The sequence below is a fragment of the Prosopis cineraria genome, unplaced genomic scaffold, assembly GCF_029017545.1.
Source record: "Prosopis cineraria cultivar Desert tree isolate PC_DT_omini unplaced genomic scaffold, ASM2901754v1 PC1, whole genome shotgun sequence".
In the NCBI taxonomy this organism is placed as follows: domain Eukaryota; kingdom Viridiplantae; phylum Streptophyta; class Magnoliopsida; order Fabales; family Fabaceae; genus Prosopis; species Prosopis cineraria.
In genome coordinates, this window is record NW_026555332.1 from 10,285,668 (window position 1) to 10,300,982 (window position 15,315).

Sequence of the window (15,315 nt, forward strand, 5' to 3'; positions counted from 1 at the left end):
ACAAAATAAATTTATAAAATTAGATAAACATCTCTTTTGTGGAAGACCAAAGCGGCAATGGACTAAGACAAGCAAAAGAGGTTCAAGCAAACAATCCAATTAATTTCCTAGCTTTGTCAAGTTCATGATATTATTTAATAAACAGTAATGGTTTTTTTTAATTTAATAGAAATAAGTTGGACCTTGTAAGTTCTAAGTGGAATGACTAATTTTTGTTGGCGGAACCAAAACTTGGTGAAGCCTACTGTCACGGGGCTAGTCTTTCGACCCATGCGGCACTTAGACAACCTTCACTGGAAGTTGCTAAGTAAGCCTAACTCGTATGAAAGGAGGATGCTTGGCTAAGAAGAGGAAAGGGAAAGCTTGAAGGCAAAGGAGAGTAGAGAGAATTTGGAGCATGTGAGAGTTCTATAGCTTTGAGAACTCAAGGATGATTTACAAATGAGGAGGGGTGAGGTATTTATAGGCCTCCCCTTAGATCTAGAATGTTCCCACCTCCTTAATGGACGGTGGAGATTAAATCTATCCTACGGATACAATTGATTCTCTAGAATTCTCTTAAGAAATATCTAGATATTTAAATGGAAGAATCTAGAGACAATATTAAAATATTGAGGCTAGAGTTGTGTAGGCTTTTCTAGAATGTTCTTGCACTCTCTACCACTCTTAAGGTTAGCTGGGAGCCTTCTGGAGGGTTCTGGAGCATTCCGGACCTTGTGAAAAATGGCGAAATGTGACATTCTCCCCCACTTGATTTCGCGACGCCCTCGTCGCGCCTTCCTCCTTGTAGCGTTGGATTTGGTCCGTGAACTGCCACAAGAGGTCTTCATGTTCCCAACTAACTTCAAAGTCTGGTTGACCCTTCCACTTGATTAAGTACTCAGTGTAGTTGGGAACTCCTCTCTTCCTGATCACCCTGTCTGTAAGGATTTCTTCTATCTCCTTGTCATACTCGGTGACGACCGTTATTGGTGCTCTCTTAGAGATACCTCGAGATGGATCTTCTTTATCTCTATAATATTTCTTCAAGAGACTAACATGGACGACAGGATGAATCTTAAGCTTGGGAGGGACTTGTACCTGGTACGCAACCTTTCCCACACGTTTGATGATAGGGAAAGGGCCTTTATATCTCCTGGCCAAGCCTTTGTGGACTTTGTGTAGTGACTTGAATTGATTCGGCAATAACTTAACCATGACCAAGTCACCTACTTGAAATTCAATGAGGTGCCGCTTCTTGTCGGCCCACTTCTTCATTTTTCGGGAAGCTTTATCAAGGCATGCACGAGTAATGTCGGCTTCTTCTTGCCATTCCTTGGTAAACTTATAGGCAGCTGGATTGTCTCCCTTGTATGGTGTGGCAAGTGCGTTGGGGGTTAGAGGTTGTTGTTCGGTAACTATCTCAAAAGGGCTCTTACCTGTCAACTCACTTCGCTGCAAGTTGTAAGAGAATTGGGCCACATCGAGCAACTTAGCCCAATCTCGTTGATGAGCGCTCACATAGTGTCGAAGGTAGAGCTCTAACAAAGCATTGATTCGCTCTGTTTGTCCATCGCTCTGAGGATGAAAGCTTGTTGAGAAATTCAAATCTGTCCCCAAGAGCTTGAAAAGTTCTCTCCAGAATTTCCTGGTGAATCGGGGGTCTCGATCACTGATGATGTTGTGAGGGATCCCCCATAGCTTCACGACATGCTTGAAAAACAAGCGTGCCGCTTCATCAACCTTGCAATCTGCTGAGGCTAGAATAAAGGTGGCATATTTGCTGAATCTATCAACCACCACCATGATACTCCCACATCCTTCAGACTTAGGGAGAGAAACTATGAAGTCCATGGAGACACTCTCCCATGGTCTCTCAGCCACCGGTAAAGGTTCAAGTAGACCAGCAGGATGTTGTTGTTCAACCTTATCTTGCTGGCACACTAAGCAAGTTCTCACATATGCTTCGATATCGTCTTGCATGTGTGGCCAATAGAAATGATTTTGTATGAGAGCAAGTATTCTGGTCATACCTGGATGTCCGGCCCACATGGAATCATGACACTCTTTTAGGACATCCCTTCGAAGGTTGCCCCATTTTGGCACATAGACTCGGTTCCCAATGGTGTACAGTATTCCATCATTCACCTAAAATCTTCGAGTCTTGCCTTCGATAGCAAGCTTTACTAAGTCAGTTGCGGATGAGTCTTGAGACATACCTTCCTTGATTCATTCAAGGAAGTCATTTTGGGGCATGCTTGCTGAGAGAGTGGCTAACTCGGCTTTCCTGCTTAAGGCATCCGCCACCACATTTGCTTTGCCTAGCTTGTACTCCAACTGATAATCAAACTCAGCAAGAAAATCTTGCCAGCGAGCTTGCTTCGGGCTGAGCTTCTTTTGTGTTTGGAAGTAGCTCGTAGCAACATTGTCTGTCATAATAGTGAACTTGCTCCCAAGTAAGTAATGACGCCAGGTTCGTAGACAATGGATGATGGCAGACATCTCTTTCTCTTGCACCGTGTTGTGCTTCTTCGTGTCATTGAGCTTGCGGCTCTCGTACACAATAGGGTGTCTTTCTTGCATTAACATGCCCCCTATTGCAAAGTCTGAGGCATCGGTATGTACCTCAAATGGCTTGGAGTAGTCGGGCAAGGACATAACAGGCTCTTGCGCGACCATCTGCTTCAGCTTGTTGAAGGCATCCTGGCAATCTTGTGACCAATGCCAAGATTTGTTCTTCTTGAGTAAATCTGTTAATGGAGCAGTGATAGTTGAATACTCCTTGATGAACCGCCGATAGTAGTTCACCAGACCAAGGAATGATCTTAACTCTGGGACCTTGGTAGGAGGTTGCCATTCTTGGATGGCTCGAACCTTAGTTGGGTCCATTATGAGCTTTCCATCCTTGATCTTGTGCCCCAAGAAGTCCACCTCTTGTTTGGCAAAAGAACATTTTTCCAGCTTAATGTAAAGTTCATGATCAAAGAGTACCTGGAAGACTTTCTTCAAGTGTTGAGCATGCTCTTCAAGAGTGTTGCTATATACTACGATGTCATCCAAGTATATTACCACGAACTGGTCCAAGTAAGGGTGGAACAACTTGTTCATGAGCGTGCAGAACGTTGCCGGGGCGTTCGTCAATCCAAAGGGCATGACAAGAAACTCGAATGCTCTATATCTCATCACGCAGGTTGTCTTCGGCTCATCACCTGCGGCGATACGTACTTGATAGTACCCAGATCGAAGATCAAGCTTAGAGAAGTACCAGACCTTTCCAAGTTGATCAAACAAGTCAACAATTAAAGGTATCGGGTACTTATTCTTGATAGTAATCTTGTTCAAGGCCCTGTAGTCGATGCACATTCGTAACGATCCATCCTTCTTCTTCTGAAAGAGGACTGGAGCACCATATAGGGCCTTAGATGGTTGAATATATCCTGAATCAAGGAGATCTTGCAGTTGTCTCCTTAACTCTTCAAGTTCTGGAGGTGACATGCGGTAAGGTGCCAAGGCAAGTGGTTTGGCACCAGGCTCCAACTCGATCTGATGGTCTACCTCTCTTCTAGGGGGTAGTTTATTAGGCAACTCGTCAGGCATGACGTGCTTGTACTCCTGTAGCACCTCTTGGATGCAAGGTGGCAAGGTTTCCCGTGGCTTGGTTGGGCCATCTTCTTCCTCAGCCAATGAACGTATAGTGGCAATATACCCTTCTGAGTTCTTGAGACCCCTCTTGAATTGCAAGGCAGAAATCATGGGGTTGGGTTTCTCTAAGCGTTTTAAGGGGATTACCTGGATCATGTTAGAGTCAATGACCACCATAGACTTGGCTTCGGGAATAGGGAAGGCATGTGCTTTGCAAAAGAAAGCAAGTCCCAATACAACTTTGAAATCATCCATAGGGACAACAGTAAAGTCTAACGTACCTTGCCAGTCCCCGATCTTCACCTTCACATCTTTGGCAATCCCAAGGACTTGTTTGGCTGGGGAATTCACCGCCTTTATGGTGCCTTCACCTTTGTTGAGTTGGATACCCAATCTCTTAGCTTCTTCAGCCTCCATGAAGTTGTGGGATGCTCCTGTGTCGAGCATGGCAGAGGCGAACTTGCCCTGAATGGCAAGATCAGCATAAAGTAGACCCTTCTCTTCCTTCTTAGATGGGGAAAAGAGTCCAGTCAAGGAATTCAAGTGTTGGAGGGAACCAAGGTCGATCTGTTGCTCCTTGTCCCGGCTTTCTTTCATCTCAGCAACCAAGGCATTCATAGCCTTGCGGTTGGGGCAGTCACGAGTCCAGTGTGGACCATTGCACATGAAGCATGGCTTCGGTGGCTTTGAGGCATCACGCTTGATTGAGGGTGGTTTATCCTGTCTAGAACTCCCACCAAAGAATCTACCACCATCCTTACGATCGAAATTCTTCTTTTGTCCTCCTTTGTCTCCTCCACTGTTACCAGGATTAGGCTTTTTGGACTTGGTGGAGTAGTCGATTATGCACTCAGTAGCAGCAATTGCCTCATCTAGAGTTTGCACTTTGCGTCTATCGAGTTCTACTCTCGCCCAGTCTTTAAGTCCGTCCATGAAGTAGAAAAGAGCCTCCTTGTCGGACAGGTCCTCGATCTCGAGCATGATGGTAGTAAACTCTTTAATGTCACGTTTTGCCATTTTTCACAAGGTCCGGAATGCTCTAAAACCCTCCAGAAGGCTCCCAGCTAACCTTAAGAGTGCTAGAGAGTGCAAGAACATTCTAGAGAAGCTTACACAACTCTAGCCTCAATATTTTAATATTGTCTCTAGATTCTTCCATTTAAATATCTAGATATTTGTTAAGAGAATTCTAGAGAATCAATTGTAACCGTAGGATAGATTTAATCTCCACCGTCCATTAAGTAGGTGGGAACATTCTAGATCCAAGGGGAAGCCTATAAATACCTTACCCCTCCTCATTTATAAATCATCCTTGAGTTCTCAAAGCTATAGAACTCTCACATTCTCTAAACTCTCTCTACTCTCCTTTGCCTTCAAGCTTTCCCTTTTCTCTTCTTAGCCAAGCATCCTCCTTTCATACGAGTTAGGCTTACTTAGCAACTTCCATTGAAGGTTGTCTAAGTACCGCACGGGTCGAAAGACTAGCCTCGTGATAGAGTGGTATCAGAGCAAGACGTACTTTACTGCCGTGTGCTTGTGGGGTCCCACGTTGGGACTGGTCGACCTCGGCACCACTCCAGAAAGGCCTCCGAGCAGGTGGGTCCAAAAGTGGGGACTCGGGCGGGAAGGTTGGCCGTTGTTGACTCCACTCCTGTTGGCTCGCGGGTGCAAGTGGGTTCGAAGAGTGCAAGACTCAGGTGGCCACTCAGCAGTAAGCTGATGTGTTTGTGGCAGTACTGTACGTACGATCCTTGGGCGGAGTCGTTCTCCCCTAGCACGAGGGCATGCTAGATTGGGTGTGGGAGAATGTCACGGATGATATCTCCGTGACCGTGTAAAGACCAATGTAATGAACGATCCGCTGGTTAGCCTCGCACAATATGGGTAAAGGGGGCGACATTAGCGTTGGGGGTGTTCTACCTCAGTCTTTGGACTGAGTGCACAACTGGTCAGGGGCTAGTGCTGCCTCCCTGATGAGCCCATGGTAGGGCGAAACCAGTGTGATCCGTATGTGGTAAGGCTTGTCCTGAGGATTATGGGGTCCTCCAGGACGCCGCACGGGCGCCGTGTGCTGTGCCAGACTCTCAGCCCGTGACACTACACTTGCTTTGCTCGATCTGTTATGCTAATGGGTTATAAGAAACTATATGTTAGCATTTTATGTTAATCACATACTAAGATTCTTCACTTACACGAAAATAACTCAAGCTGCTGTGGAAGGACTCACTACACACTTATATAGTTGTAGTTAATTATCTTATTACTCAATGTGGGACTATCACACATCTAATACTATAGACTTTCAAGTTACTCATACTTTTCAAATATGTTCTTATCACTAAAATATGTTTTGTAGGTTTATTCAATGCTATCCATGGTTTCCTGATGCAACCTAACCTAAAACATTAACAACCTCTATTACTAGCAAACATGGAGTTTTGACGAGGCAACAAAATCCTGTCCATTCATATATGATTTCATGCCAGAACATGCATCTACGGGTGCTTCCGATGGCTAGTCATGACTAGTCTATTACAAACCTGCAAGTCTACGATTTTGACGTTTGTGACAATGTAAGCTAATTGCCGAGATCACGAAGCCTAATATAATTTATGTTGGTGTTGAGGATGGAGAAAACCTAAATGCTGTCATGAGAACAAATTTAAAGAGAAAACTTATTCCAGAAGACTAGCTTGTTGAGTTAAAGAGCCCTTCACACTAACACCACTCCACTTGTGAGACTTGCCTATGTAGGACTCATAGTGGATTTTTTATTGAATTCTCATAATTGCTTGTTAATTTTTTTCTTACCAAAATCAACGACATACCAAAGGTATATCAATGGTTATTTGACATCATATATTCATATTCAATTTTATACATATGTGCGTGTGTTCTTCAAATTGTAATATGTTGACACGCATGCAATGCCTTTTTTCATTAGTCTTTACATATTTACTCAAGCATAGGGTTGAGTAATATAGGCTTATTGTTAAGCAATTTTTGTTTCTTTGAACTTTTTCTGATGTTTAAAATGTCTATTATTATTATTAGATGTTTGATGAGGAGAGGTTGAGAATATGAATTTGAAGAGCATTAATGTAACTAAGTCATTTTACATTTTGATTCTCATATGTCTGACTTTGACTTCTCGACGTCGACAGGTGTGTGGGTTCTGTCCGTGCTGCTGTGTGGATGCTTCAAGGTCTTCTTCCTCTATTTCTTCGTTGCAGATTTGTTCGAACCTTGATCTGTAGTCTCGTGAGCTGCCTCCTGCTTCGCTGTTGCAGCTGTTAATGCTGCCATAAGTGAGCTCAAAAGCTTCGTTTCCCATGTTTAAAGACTGAAGTTGGTATGGGAGTTAGTGTGTTGCGATAAGGGGTTTGAATGGTGGCTCTCTCTCATCCCCTATACCACCATTGCCATTCTTTTGCTTCTGTCTGATGCAAGATGTTTGGAAAAAAGCAAACTCGATTGAGGTTGAAAGTAGTAAATTTTTTTTGGAGTATTACAGGTAAGTGGATAATGTCCCAATTAATTTATATATATTTAAAAATTTTCTTTTATCAACTATTATTTTCAATGATTTACAATCATTAATATATGCCATTCTAGTATTGATTAATGTTGTTGATTAAATTCCTTTATCTCTTAAAGTTATCATGATTTATACTTATAAAATTGGTAGAAATACTTTTATAAGTTCTAATACTCTTTTATTCAATAAAGACAATCATGGAAATGCATGAAGTTTATGGAACGTTAGTTGTGAATTTTTATATTTTAAAGGATTGATATTTTAAATAGTTCATGCGAGTTTGATATTGAGAAGAAAAAAGTTTATTTTGAAAGTGATGATTTTCTCGCATGTTTGAAAATGAATTTTAAAGGGACTTTATATAGAACACTGGTTGTTAACGGCAGTTCCGTTAGCCCTTGGTGCTCCATGGTTCACCTAGCTAGCAAGGTGTGTATGGGAGGTGCTAGCCCCGTGCAATGGCCAACGCACGTGGAACGGAGGGATGGTTATTCGTGAGTATCGTACTCATGTTTGTTTCGTGGCTTCAGTTGCATTTGGTGACGTACCCTCGTGGATTGTATATCCACGTTTGTTTCATAGCTTTGGCTACATTTGGTTACTTACTCTCGTGGACTGTGTGTCCACGTTTGTTTTCGTGGCATGAGTCGCGTTTGGTTATTTACCCTCGTGGACTGTGTGTCCACGTTTGTGAATTATTCTAATAAATCCCCAGGGATATAAATTTTTAATCAATTGGTGATTTCACATTTAATGGTTTTCAATTAGTAATGATTGTTATCCTTATCTATTATATAATCATCTTAATTTGTCAAGATCAACTGTTAAAGCTACTTTGTCTTTATAAATTTCAATGTTCTTATTATTGAAGTTATATAAAATTTTTATTTCAAGTTTACAAATTTATTTATATAGAATTGCTTTCTCATCTAATTTATATAACTATTGTACTTTATTCCTTTTGATTCTACAAAATGTTATGGTTGGGATGTTATTCACTGGAAAGTTATTTTGGTTTCAGATAGCGTAGTTGATGCTGTATGTCTTGCTTACCAATGATGGATGTTTTGCTGAGCTGGGTGGAGATTTGTTCTGTAAATATTTTTTTATTTTTATTGATGTAAATATGAAATTTATGTATTATGTCATGAAAAATGTGATTAGATGCTCCATATAAATTATAGTTAGGGTCCTTATTTTGTTATATACTTTGTCTATTGGCTGGAAGAAGCAAAGCTCCTGGTTATTGTGTTTTTTTTTATTGAATGTTTTGTTGTAAAATTATCGAGATAGTCCTATTTATAGGGAAGTTTTGCCAAAATTTTTACAAAAATAGAAAAGTTTCTATGAAAATGATCACGCATGTTATAATATAATATAAACATAATTATGTTTTAGTAATAGGAAGATTTCTTTTTAGAGCTTAAGGGATGTGTGATATGGTTCACATTCCGTGCCAGTCACTCTCATTTTTTGGGACGTGACAATGTATGTTATTTATTTACTTATGAAATATTCGTTTTACTATTTCACTTGTTAATGGCCCTTAGAATAAAATTAAGTAAAAGTACGACTATAAACAAGTAAAATAGGGAAATGAACAATAATATGTAAGTAAATGACTAATATATAGTATGAGAATGAACAAGCTAAGTCGAGAGAAAGTTTGTCATTTCCATCACAAATTTAATTTCAATTTAGTATTGAGCCCTTTAGTGAAATTTCAGAAATTCGAGGATTTTCTTTTTTATTATTGTTTGGTCAAGGGTCCCTCGCTAAAATTTTTCCTATTACAAATAGTCTCAAGTGTAGTTTTTATATTTTTCAACTGAGCATTCACATTTTTTTAATTACAAGTAAGGGCTATAATTTTTTATTAAAATTTTAATAATTTAAAATTTATAATTATCATTAATATTCTTATAAAGTCCCTAATTATATTCCCCTATTTTAATTTTTCAAATTTTTTAAAATTTAATTATTTTATAGTGTTATTTTACTTAATTTTTTATGCATTATATTATTTTTTATGTTCATCATCGATATTTTTTGTGATTTCAATTTTTATAATTTTTTTAATATGTGAAATTAATTATTTAACTTTATATGATGTAAAAATAATTAATATTAATTATATACGATTTAAAAAATTATTACTTTAAGTTCTAACATTAATTTTATAAAAAAAGTCCATTTTAAATAATTATCACTATATTTTTTGTTGGTTAATAAAATCATTTTCATACTTTTAAATTAGTTTTAAAAATAATTTTTGGGCATCAGGCCAAACCCAAGCCGAACCTTCAGCCAGCCTAATGCATACTTGGGGCTTGTCAGTCACATATTGGGCCCACCTGGCCCATAAATGGCCCAATGTTAATGTCTCCAGAAAATTGAGAGGTGGGTCCTCGTCAGATGATAATTTTGAGAATGCCACTAATTTTCCCAATTTCCATATATTCAATTTGATGAGGTCATAGCTAATTAGCTAAACTGTGATCAGAATGGTGTGGCATAAATATATTATACAATTGAGTCATTTGAGAAATTTAAGGGAATAACGTTACTTCTTTTTCTTAAAAAAAAAAGTCAAATGAATATATTAGTTAAAAACGTAAAAAATAGTTCTACAACTCAAAAGAAAACATCAAAGGTCAATTATAAAATAAATATCGATCAACAGGCTACTGCAACTATTGCCTATGATCAAAACAGAATCAAAATAACTAAGTAGCTGAAGTTGAGAACAAAATTGCTTATTTCTGGATCGAAGACCAAATCAAAATATTTAGGAGACAAGAACGGCTAATTGCACGCTTCAAGCATTAACTACAAAGTTAAAAAGGTAAGCTAGATAATGGGCCGGTTTGTTTTACTTATTTCATAAAAAAATTACTTATTTTTTTAAAAAATTTATTTCATGAGTTTTTATTATGTTTGTTTAAAATTTTAAAAATAATTAGAATCTGAATAAAAAAAGCAGATTTATGATTATTTTAATAAGCTACTTTGAGTAGTTTCTAAAATTAATCTAATACTAAAATGAAAAAGAGTGTTTTAAAGAGGTGAAATATGCAAAGATATTATAAAATTTAAAATAATATAATAATAAATTATTTTTATAAAAAAATTAAGAAAGATATTATAAAATTTAAAAATAAATAATTAATAATTATTTTTTATTATTGTAACCAAACATAAAATGTTTACTTTTTATAAAATCTCTACAAAATAAATCTCTCTTTATAAAATTTAAACTACCTAAAAATTACTTTTTTTTTTAATCTTTGTTGTAAGGTTTGTAGTAAACTTTGTCTTCTCCCTTTTTAAAGAATTTTAAATAATTAAGTATATCCATATTCAAAGAAATATTTTGCAAGAAGTATTAAAAGTAATAAACTATGAGAGTTAATAGAGTTTAAAAGTAAAATAAATATAAATTATAATAGGATTAATATATAATTTAGACCTTGGAATATATATCCAAAAGCAATTTAAACTCTAAACTCATATTTAATACATTTTGTATCATAAACAATTAAATTTACCACTAAATCAAAATAAATGTTAATGTTCAAGAAACTTATTCATAAACTTAAACTATAATAAGCCTCACTCAAGAAACAAGAAGTTCACATTCTCATATTAATAAAAATCCATTCCATATTAAATATTGTCAGTGAATAAGTTTTTTGAGTGGTACTTGAACGTGATTAAAAATGCAACTAATTCTCCCAATTTATTTTTTTTTATAGAACTAATTTTCCCAAGTTCGATATATTCAGTTTGGTGAGGTCATATATAATTATATAATTAGCTAAAGTGTTTATGAGAGTGTAGTGGAATAAATATATCATACAACGGAGTCATTTGAGAAATATAAGAGAATAAAGTTGCTTTCTGAATCAGAGGGCAATCAAAATATTTAGGAGACAAGAAATACCAAATGCACACTTCAAACCTTCACTACTAAGTGAAAAAGCTATGCTAGATAATAATAGTCTGTAAGAAAATAGAAAATAAATAATCATTAACAGAGACGTGAAGCTCAAGGATGGCAAAGAAGATAACGTTTTGGAGTCGATAACAAAATTAGGAGAAAAAAAAAAAGTTGAATACTATCATATATATATATATATATATATCATTTGAGTAAATTACTGCACATTTCACAACTTGGAATCATTAACACTTCATTTTTGGCATCGATCCATATTATTCATGACTGTAAATAAAAATGCTCCTGCTAGCTTTTACATATACATATTCAACATGTTTGTTATACACCAAAAAGTCCTTTTGACTTCCGTTTGTGATAAACTTTTTCAAGTTCTTGGCAAACTCAAACAGATTCCCAAACATGCTGATGATTATTCCTAAATGACAGTAATAGGATATACAAAAACATCCATGTAGTTATAGAAACACAAGATATGCTGATTTATATAGCACTATTCAGAAATTTGTCATATTTCTACTAAAAAGAGAGTTGCACATGAACAAGGTTAGGCCAAGCATCTCTCCTGTCCTGTGCCAAGATTTGACCTAATTGATTGAAAATATTTTTTTAAGTAATTTTGGAAAAATATAAAACAAATTCTTTGAAAAAAGTATTATCATTATCTTTGAAAATATATTTTCATAAAATCAATATTAGAATCAAAAATAATTTTTTAAAAAGTTCAAATGTTAATTATTTTTACATAATAATAAGTTAAAAACAAATTTTAAATTTTGAAAGAGATTTAAAAAATTGCAATGATAAAAAAATATCTAAAAGATCATAAAAATAATATAATTAAATAATATCATAAACTAAATATTATTCACAAAAAATAAAAAAATAGGCACATGTTTGAGTAGGGCAAAGTTTAACCTCAACCCAGTGCCAAGCCTAAAGCTTAGCCAAATGTGCTTGAATATCTTGAGTGAGGTCAGGCTAACTAGGCATTCAAGCATAATGCATAGCTAGGACTGTACAGAAGTCCTCTAATCTTGTTTGACCTAGTTTAACCTGATAAGATCATTTGTCCTATTAAAAAATGGTCCTTTAGGACTGAAAAAATTAAAAAAAAAACAAAATTGTTTCTTTGGGTTGAATTACACAGGAGACTGGACATTTGGACCACTAGGTCCAATCTAGTCTTATTAAATTTATTTAATATAATTATAATTAATTTACTAATTATTTATAATAATAAATTAAGACTATTAATTATTTAATAAGTCTGATTCCTCACACGGTCACACACTCAGACTAATAATTTAATAATGTGGCCCACTTGGATTGTAACTAAAATATTTTTTTTCTTCTTGTTGAAAATTATTATAGATTTATTATGATCATAAGTGTTCTTATTATCTTAATTGATATTATTAGGTTGAAATGAATTGTCACCTCCTATATAGGAGAAAAAAATGTTAAGTAAACACTGAACTAGCAGGACCAATCTCTCAATCTTATAGACCAAATCTGGTCCTATTAATTTTTAGGTTATCACTGGATTAGACCAGACTATTGATTGCCTAAGTCAGTCCTTTTCATGAAAAAAATGAAGCTTCAAGTTACATCGAAGGCCAATCTCATCCAATCCTTTGAGCAATGATCACACTTTGAAAATAAGGCGTGACCAGCAAAGAATATAAAAATAATATCCCATATCCCAAAAGCTTTAATTCAATAAAACTCTAATATCTAATATTCAAATAATTATATTTGTATTGAATTTAGAACATTCTTAAAGTTTTTCCCTCAACAAATGCCTTAATATTTTGTGAAAATTTCAACAAAACCTCCCTTATAAATAAAACCTCTTGAAAATTTTACATCAAAATCTTTAAATAAAAAATTACAATAACTAAGAGTTCTGCTCCTTGTAGCCAACAAACAAAGTATATAACAAAATAAAGACCCTAACTACAATCTATATAGAGCATATAATTATATTTTTTCATAACATAATACATACGTTCATATTACATCAATAGGAGATATTTACCAAACAAATCTCCAACCAACTTAACAAAAAAATCCCTCATTAGTAAAACATATATAATTTATGTCTTAATTATGTCTTAATTTATAATTTTGTCTTAATTCCTCCAATCTCTACTAAACTTAATATATATCTTCTTCTATTTAACACTTTGTTTCTATTTAACTCTTCTCAAGTGTGTGTGTGTATATATAACTAAACTTGCATGTAAATATATACTACTCTTAATCACGTTGATGTTTCAAAGTTCTTCTATCACTCATCTTATCAAGCACCTTAGGTGCATCTCCAAAATGAAGTTTAAAAACAATATTACCATTTATATTCATCGACCATGCAATTTCCAAAATCCAATTTGTCTCACAATCAAAATTCTTTACAAAACTCAAGTTAAACCCATAAATAATCAACACTTAAACCAATTATGTCCTCATAAAAGTTAATGAAATTTCTAGAAGATCATAACCAAACAAAACTCATTCTAACAGACACTGTATCGAATATCTTGTAAGCCCTATTGCTTAAACCATAACAAGAAGTTCATTTCTCTTTCAATCTCCTTAATATGCACTAAAATTTTATTCAGCTTCCTACAATTCCACAATATTCAATAGACATTCTGAAAATCAATACATAAATAGCAATTTAGTACCTGAATTATCAATGAAAACATTCTCTTCAAAATTCCTATTTCTAATTCCAACTTCCTTTCAAGCATTTTATCAAACATCTCATGTGCATCCAAATTCAACAAATATCAAGCCTCTTTTTCCTTAATATCCTTTTCAAAATTTCTCGAATACCAATTTTTAGATTTAATCTAGAGCAAAATCAGTTAGAACCAAATCCACGTTCATCTCCATTGACAATAACCCAAAAGGACCCTATAAAAATTACTCAACGGAAATATTCACTTAACCTTTAAATTTTACTTTACTCAAATCCTACTCCAAACAAAGTCACAGATGGCAGCAACATTAGTAAGAGAGATCACAGTTATAGCTTTCTAAATACACTCACAAAATCAGCATGAAAGAGAACTCAAAAATCCTCACCTCAGGTTATCAATATCAGAAACAAGAGGAGTTGCTTGAGCGAAAAATGGAGGAGGAAGAAGAACGTCCGACCCCACACCACAAAAAGCACAATGATGGAAGAGGTGAATGCCGGCGATGAGAAATATAACCAAGAAAGGACTGGTGGAAGTGCAGGGAAACACAGCCTCACGAATCAAACCTCAACAGCGATGAACTCACGGCAAACACTGACCGGCAACGGACTGGCAGCAGAGGAAGAAAGCAAGACTGACGGTGCCGAAACAGGGGAGGAATAAAAAGAGATCAACACCCCACAGAACAACCAAAACGGCAGACGAATGGCACACCCGCATAGTTGCCGACGATTGAGGAACGAAAAGGAGAAAGGAGAACGTTGGTGGACGAAGCTTCTATAACTAACTCTAGCTATATCGATTTCTGCTAAGGCGAAAAAAATGAAAGGGGAAGGAAATACTCGGATCTTATGTGCGTGCGTATCATTCCTTTCTTTGTTTTTTGTTTTTTGTTTTAAATTCCGAGAGGGATAATGGTCATTTAATCAAAGACCAAAATGAAAATAAAACTCCTCTCATACATCTGCATGATTCGAACCAAGGACTTAATGGATTAATTGTCAACACAATTTCCACCATACAACGATCCCTTCTTATTGTATTTTCCCCAAAAAATTAATAAAAACTCAATTAGATATCATAAATTTTAATTTTTAATTTAAACTCCTAGGTCATTACAGCAGCCGTATGCACAGCCCTACTAAAAACTAGAGAAGATTGTTAATCTTTGGTTCACCTCTTCAGTCCTCTTCAACTACTCATAGTTATCAGCAATTAGAGACAGGAATGAAATAAGACATGGGATAAGACGGGAGAAATTGTCAAGAGCATGACATGTCAGAGTATCCATTAGTCGGACTTAAATTGGTCCTAGTGGAAGGGCCTATGATCACTTAAGCACGAGGCCTCATGTTCGAGTCTGTGTGGATATAGAAAACATATTTAGAATAACTATCCCTAATTGAGCTCGATGATACTTAAATCTGTCCCAGTCAGATAGCAAAATCAAAATGAGGAAATCTGTGATGGACTTTTCACCAAACAAATTT